Genomic DNA, 7084 nt, shown 5'->3' with positions numbered 1-7084 from the left:
GATCCCCTTCTCCCTCTAGCTTTGAAATAAAGGTGATATAATTTTTACTCATTTGGGTTATTTTTTTTAAAAATTGATGTATTCACATCATATGAGCTTTGATCTACCTACTGATATTCACTATTCTGTATCTTCAGAGGAATTTATGAAAATACTGAGGTGTTGTTAGAGGATGACAGATCCACCTCAAATCTCATATCTACCTCTGGTGAGCTCTATAGCTTTAGGGTAACTCCAAGCCTCTGAAGATAGTACAGCTGGTCATGGTGACAAACTCCTAGAATCACAGTACATGGAAACTCATGAGGCAGGAGTTCCAAACAAGCCTTGATATAATTCTTAATATTTTGAGGAAGTCCCAGAAATAAATATGATGCACATAATACCTAATAAGTGAGAAAATCAGCATGAGGTGAAGTTAGTGTATATTTGTATATTCCACTTGTACATTACTAATGTATATTATTCTATATCCCTTCTGTCAATTCGTAAGTTCATTGGGAATAAAAGCTCTGGAAAGAAGCCTTGCATAGTAGTACATGTCTTTAATCCCCCAAACAGGTAGATCTCTTAGTTTGAGGACAGCGTTTACTACACAGTGAGAAACATGTCCTCCGGGGCTATTATAATGAGAACTTGTAGGGGAGGGAGGGCAAGACAAGAAAAGACAAGGAAAAAAGAAAGGAAAGAAAGAAAGAAGGAAAGAAAGAAAGAAAGAGAGAGAGAGAGAGAGAGAAAGGAAGGAAGGAAGGAAGGAAGAAAGAAAGAAAGAAAGAAAGAAAGAAAGAAGAAATAAGAAAGAAAGAAAGAAAGAAAGAAAGAAAGAAAGAAAGAAAGAAAGAAAGAAAGAGAGAGAGGGAGAGAGAGAGAGAGGGAGAGAGAGACAGAGAAAGGAAGGAAGGAAGGAAGGAAGGAAGGAAGGAAGAAAGAAAGAAAGAGAAAGAAGAGGAAAGAAAAGGAAAGAAAAAGAAAAGAAATAATGAGTAAATTTAACTTGATGGCCCTCAAACAGCACAAAGTAGTCAATATTTTAATTATTTATTTACTTTACATTCCAATCCCTGCTTCCTCTCCCTCCTCTCTTCCCAGTCCCTCCCTCTTACCTCACCTTCCCCCAATCCACCCCTTCTCTCCTCCTCAGAAGAGGGGAGGCCTTCCATGGGTATTAACCAGCCTTGACATATCAAGTTACAATAACACTAGGGGCATCTTCTTCTTTTGAGGTTAGACAAGCCAGCCCAGTTAGGGAAAGGGGACCCAAAGGCAGGCAACAGTCAGTGACAGCCCCTGCTTCTATCTTAGGAGGCCCAGATGAAGACCCAGCTGCACAATGGTTACATCTGCACAGAAGGCCTGGGCCCATCCAGGGCATGTTCTCTGCTTGGCAGTTCAGTCTCTGTGAGCCTCTATGAACCCAGATTAGTTGATTCTGTGTCTTATGTCTTTGAGCCCTCTCGTTCCTTCAATCCTTCCTCCTGCTCCTCCTCAGGATTCCCCAAGCTCCATTTGATGTTTGGCTGTGAGTCTCTGCATCTGTCTCCATTAGCTGCTGGGTGAAGCCTCTCTGATGACAGTTATGCTAGGCTCCTGTCTGCAAGCATAGTAGAGTATCAGGAGTGGGCTCCCTCTCATGACATAGCCAAGCTGGGCCAGCCATTGGTTGGCCTTCTCTCAAATTCTGCTCCATCCCTATCCCTGAACATCTTGTAGACAGCACAAATTATGGGTCTAAATTTTGTAGCTCCATTGGTGTCCCAATCTCTCCATTGGAAGCCTTGTCTGGTTACAGGAGATGGCCCAGTTCAGGCTCCATATGTCCATTGCTAGGAATCATAGATATAAGGGTTACCCTTATAGATTCCTGGGAGTTTCTGATGTCCTAGGTTTCTAGTTCATTCCAGAGAACCACCCCTAATGTACTTGTCTCTCTGTTTGTCCTCCCCTCATCTTATCCCTTCTGTTCCAAGTCCCACCCATCACTCGCCTGTGTGGAGCTGGTCTGCTGCTGGGTATATAAATGCTAAATTCTTTTTTTATTGGATATTTTCTTTATTTACATTTCAAATGTTATCCCCTTTTCTGGTTTCCCTTCTAGAAGTTCCCTAATCCATCTTCTCCCCCTGCTTCTATGAGGGTGCTTCCCCAGCCACCCATTCCCTCCCACTACCACCCTCCCCTGCCCTGCCATTCCCCTACACTGGTGCATCAAGCTTCACAGGACCAAGGGCCTCTCCTTTCATTGATGTCTGACAAAGCCCATCCACTGCTACATATGCAGCTGGAGCCATGGGTTGCTCTATGTGTACTCTTTGGTTGATGATTTAGTCCGTGGGAGCTCTGGGGTGTCTGATTGGTTGATATTGTTGTTCTTCCTATGGGGTTGCAAACCCCTTCAGCTACTTCAGTCTTTTCTCTAACTCCTCCACTGGGGACCCTGTTCTCAGTTCAATGTTTGGCTGTGAGCATCCACCTCTGTGTTTGTCATGCTCTGGCAGAGCCTCTCAGGAGACAGCTATATCAGGTTTCTGTCAGCATGTACTTCTCGGCATCTGCAGTAGTGTCTGGGTTTGGTGACTGCATGTGAGATGGGTCTCCAAATGCCAAACTCTAGACCCCAAGATCCGCTTGCCCCCAGAGGTGCAAATTCTCAAGTACACCAGTTTTTGTTATGTAAATTCTGCTCCCCAATTTAAAGATTTTGGTTAAATGAAAGTGGTTACACTGGGAAGGACAGAGGTAGGCAGGCAGGACTTTGGTTACAGGGTTGGGGGTCACAGGTAGAGACCATGGGGAGAGAAGGAGGAAGAGGAGGAGGAGAGAGAGAGAGGAGGAGAAAGAAAAAGATAGACAGAACAGGAGGTCTCCATTAGACTTGATGGACCAAGCACAGGTACCTGAGTGAAATGTCTCCTGAGGACAGACTTCTGGAGCAGAAACAACTGGGGCCAGACTCAAACAGCAAGTACTTGGGAGCACAGCCGGAAATGAGCCAGCCTAGCTTTAGAAAAATAGACTAGGGGTAATTATTCCAGTAATTGTGCTAAAGCTGACTTTGAAAATCCCTAGAACTCTGCCTCAATTATTGGGGCCCTGGCTCAGCCCTATTAGTAACTAATAGAGTTATTAAATAAAATGTCTAAATACCCTTTACATTTGGCCCCAAAGCCTTACCTAGCTCTATTTTCCCCAGTAATTCTGCTAAAAATGCAGTAAGTAAATCTAGTGGGCCTCAGCCTTGGTTATTGGGGGTTGGCCAGGTCATATTAAGAACCTAATAGAGTTAATAAATAACTTTTAAAGCAATACTCATCCAGGTTCCTTTCTCCATCCCAATGTCTAATCTATTTCCCCTTCTCAGAGCAATTCAAGCGAACCCCGTTGGGCCCTCCTTGTTACTTAGCTTTTCTTTGGGTCTTTGTTTTCTAGTATGGTTATCCTATACTTTATGGCTCATATCCACTCATAAGTGAGTGCACACCATGTTTGTCTTTCTGGTGTGGGTTACCTCACTCGGGATGATTTTTTCCCTAGTCCTTCCTATTGGCTTGCAAATAGTATTGAGGTCCTGTGTGGTTGTACAAACCTGTAATCCCAGCACTCAGCATGGTGATGCAAAGAGGATCAAAACCACATTTGAAGCCAGCCTGGTTTACACAGAAGGCTTCAGGCCATCAGGGAACATACAGGGAAAGTCTCTCTTTAGCAAATACATACTATGCCCTCATTGTATGGCAGGCACTCTTGTATGTGTTGAGGAGCTATAAGGACTGAGAAATGCAGAACAGAGGGAGAAAGCTTCCAAACACATTTATTTTTAGTAGGTATATAAAAAGATAGTTTTGGAGATTAGAATTCAGGAAATAAATTCACGTACATATTCTCAACCAAAATGGAAAGCTGTAGCTAAATCAGGTAAGTTAATAATTATTGTTAATACTTCTCTTTGTAGTATTTATTTATCTCATAGGTATGTGCTTGAGTATGTGTATGTGCATGACCCACATTCAAGAGCCAACCGAAGTCAGAAGAGGGCATCATTAGAGCCCCTAAAACTGGAGCTACAAGAGGTAGTGATCCTTCACCTGGGTGCTTTCACCTGGGTGCTTTCACCTGGGTGCTTTCACCTGGGTGCTTTCACCTGGGTGGTGGGAATAGAACCTTGGTTTTCTGCAAGCACAGCTGGTGCTCTTAACTGCTGAGGCATTTCTCCAGCCTCAATATTCACTTCTTTAAAATTGTCTTGTTTTTTCTATTTTTTGAATTGGTGTAACTCCACCAAGAGAGTCATAGACAACTTTATTAAGACACTTGTTTATATTTATGTATATTTTTCTGTGCACCATCTATACATAGGCAGCTACGGAGGTCAGAAGATCTTAGGTCCCCTTGGAAAAACTGGAGTACCAGGCAGTTATAAGATGCTTGATGTGGGTGATGGGAACTGAACCAGTTCCTCTACAGGAGCAGTAAGAACTCTTAAGTGCTCAGCCATTTCTCCAGGCACCCCCACCCCCAGTCATAGACCATTTAAGGTTTTACTTTGGTACATAATTGACTTGATTTAGGTGGCCTCTTATATTCTCATTTATTGATAAATCCTATGTAACTGCCACTTTTCTTATGTGAGCAAACTTCTTATGTACTTGTCTTCGGCTCCCTGTGCATGGGAGTCAACTTTCTCCAGAAGCTAAGTCTCTAGTTCAAATATAGTTAGTGAAACTCAACTCTGCACCAGACATTTGGCATCTACCTCAGTATAAAAGGTCCCAGCATTGTAAATGTAGGAAGGGTGGGGGCATTCCAATGACCTCATACTTTCATGGAATGAATAGACTTTTCCGAGATAACAGCTATTTTGAAACATACAAGCCAGAAGGGAAGGGCAAATTTCAGAGAATCAACAGCCCCAGTACCTACTCATTCAATCTCAGGCCTCAGGGCCCCGAGAAAATCATCTTGTTAAACCATGGCTTCAAATGCTCTGACATTATGCAAAGATGCATTGCTATATCCGCGAGAGGTGTCTAGAAAGACAGAAACATAGTCATAATTTTAATCATATTTGCAATCAGCATAGAGATGTGTCAAGGGGTTCTTTCTTCTCCCTCAACACCACTGTGTATGAGAGACAACAGCAGCCTCAGATATTGCCTGCATTTCTTCTTGATGGGGCCCTATTGACAATAGAATGTCCTTTCTGTGTTTATTTTTTTATTAGCTCAATCAACACAAAATGTAAGCAACAGTAGACACAAACCTCGTTTTATGTGTGCAAGGGAGTGATCACAGCTGTCCAGGGAATCATTTCTAACATCGCACGACCCCAAAGAAATAAAGAGACAGTGGTACAAGTGCCAAGCCCTTCAGTCTTCTCCACCCTGCACAAAGTCCTCATAAAATTTTCTCCCAGGCTGTTTGCAGACAAGAGAGATCGCACAAGTGTTATCTAAATCAAATTCAAACACACGTATTAGATTTTAAAGGCCAGTACTTAAAGTCATCATGTACTTATATCTGAATCTCAAACAGATCTCAGAGGAGGAGGTAGGCTATCCTGTACTAGGAATGATGGCATACTTCAGGAGGCCTGTGCAAAAGAATCAAAGGTTTTAGGCAGTTTTGACCAAAAAAATCATTTCTAATTCTAATAATTTTATTTAGGATATAATTAATTAGTATCAAGGAACTTCCTATGGTCACCAACTTCTGTTTGCTTTTCAGAACTTGGAAAATCAAAACTAAACTTTTCTATTAACAGAGAATATACTTGAGTGAGACTCCTTTATATTGGGAGGAATCTTGCATGTAATTAATGTAATGAAAGGAGCATAGATAGAATAAGAAGCTGAAGGGCTTTGCAACCCCAAAAGAACAACAATACCAGCCAGAGCTCCCAGGGTCTAAACCACCATTCAAAGAATACACATGGACAGACCCATGGCTCCAGCTGCATATGTAGCAGAGGATGACCTTGTTGGGCCCCAATGGGAGGAGAAGCCCTTGGTCCTGCCAAGGCTGGACCCCCCAGTGTAAGGGAATGTCAGGGTGAGGAGGCAGGAAGGGGTAAGTGGTTGGGTGGGGGAAAGGGGATAACATTTGAAATGTAAAATTAAAAATCCAATAAAAAAGATTAAAAGAAAGAATAAGAACCTTTAAATTGACTAAATCCATCCATCTCACTATTGAAGGAAAGTTCATGGACTACTTACCTTTTCAGGCCCTTGGAGGTAGAATCTGAGGAAGGTGCTGTTCAGATGAAAGATCTCTTAACTCTTTATGTTCCTTCCCCCTTTTACTTCAGTTTGCCCCAAACACCAAGATCTTTCTTTTAATCCAAACCAGTTTCTAAAATTTAAATATTTCTGATCCCTTAGGACAGCTAAACATGATGTTGTCACTATAATTCCCACCAGGCCTCTCTCTGAGGGAGGATTCCAACTTCTGGACAAAGAAGGTGAGGGTGGTATCTCTGTTCTGGCCTCTGATGGTACCAAGTTTCTGTGTCTCAGGACTTGTCGCTGTCCTGAACTCTTTCCCTCACTAGACTGTGACTCCCTTGATAAAATGAACTGTTTTAATTACCTTGAAACGAGTAGAACCTGATACCGCACTTGTAACAGAAAGAACCCTTGTTAAATATCTGTGGGACCTGGGGTTTTCAGAACTATAGTATGCGCTTAGCCTGTTTAAGGTCCTGCGCTTGGTCTGCCCCACAGAAGGCAAATAAAATGTTTTATCCATTTCAGCAGCACAAACCCCAAAACTGGAATAACACAGAGAAGATCGGTATGGCCTCTCTGCAAGAATGACATACAAATTCATGAGCAGGCCTGCTTTCACAGGAAACAAGGCAGGCTCAGGAAGACAAACACCAGAGTCCATCGAGATGACTCAGCAGGCAAAGGCACCTGACAATCTGATGTTTGATGTCTAGGACCTACATGCTGCAAACAGAGAACCAACTCCTACGAGTTGTCTTCAGATCTCCACATGGGAGATGCGTATGTACATGTGTGTACACACATACAAAACAAACAAACAAGTACATAGATAAATGTAAGACAAACACTGCATTTTCCTCTAA

The 7084-nt window shown here is 42.5% G+C and overlaps 1 non-coding gene across 1 annotated transcript; it reads left to right on the top strand.

Moving 5' to 3' along the window:
- The first annotated feature begins 6730 nt into the window (after positions 1-6730).
- Positions 6731-6840, top strand: Rnu6-1267 (RNA, U6 small nuclear 1267). Its single transcript, XR_005499987.1, has one exon. It is a non-coding gene; the product is annotated as a U6 spliceosomal RNA (small nuclear RNA).
- The last annotated feature ends 244 nt before the right edge of the window (positions 6841-7084 follow it).

This window comes from Rattus norvegicus, chromosome 1 (assembly GCF_036323735.1).
Source record: "Rattus norvegicus strain BN/NHsdMcwi chromosome 1, GRCr8, whole genome shotgun sequence".
NCBI lineage: Eukaryota > Metazoa > Chordata > Mammalia > Rodentia > Muridae > Rattus > Rattus norvegicus.
This window is presented reverse-complemented; position numbering and strand designations above follow the sequence as displayed.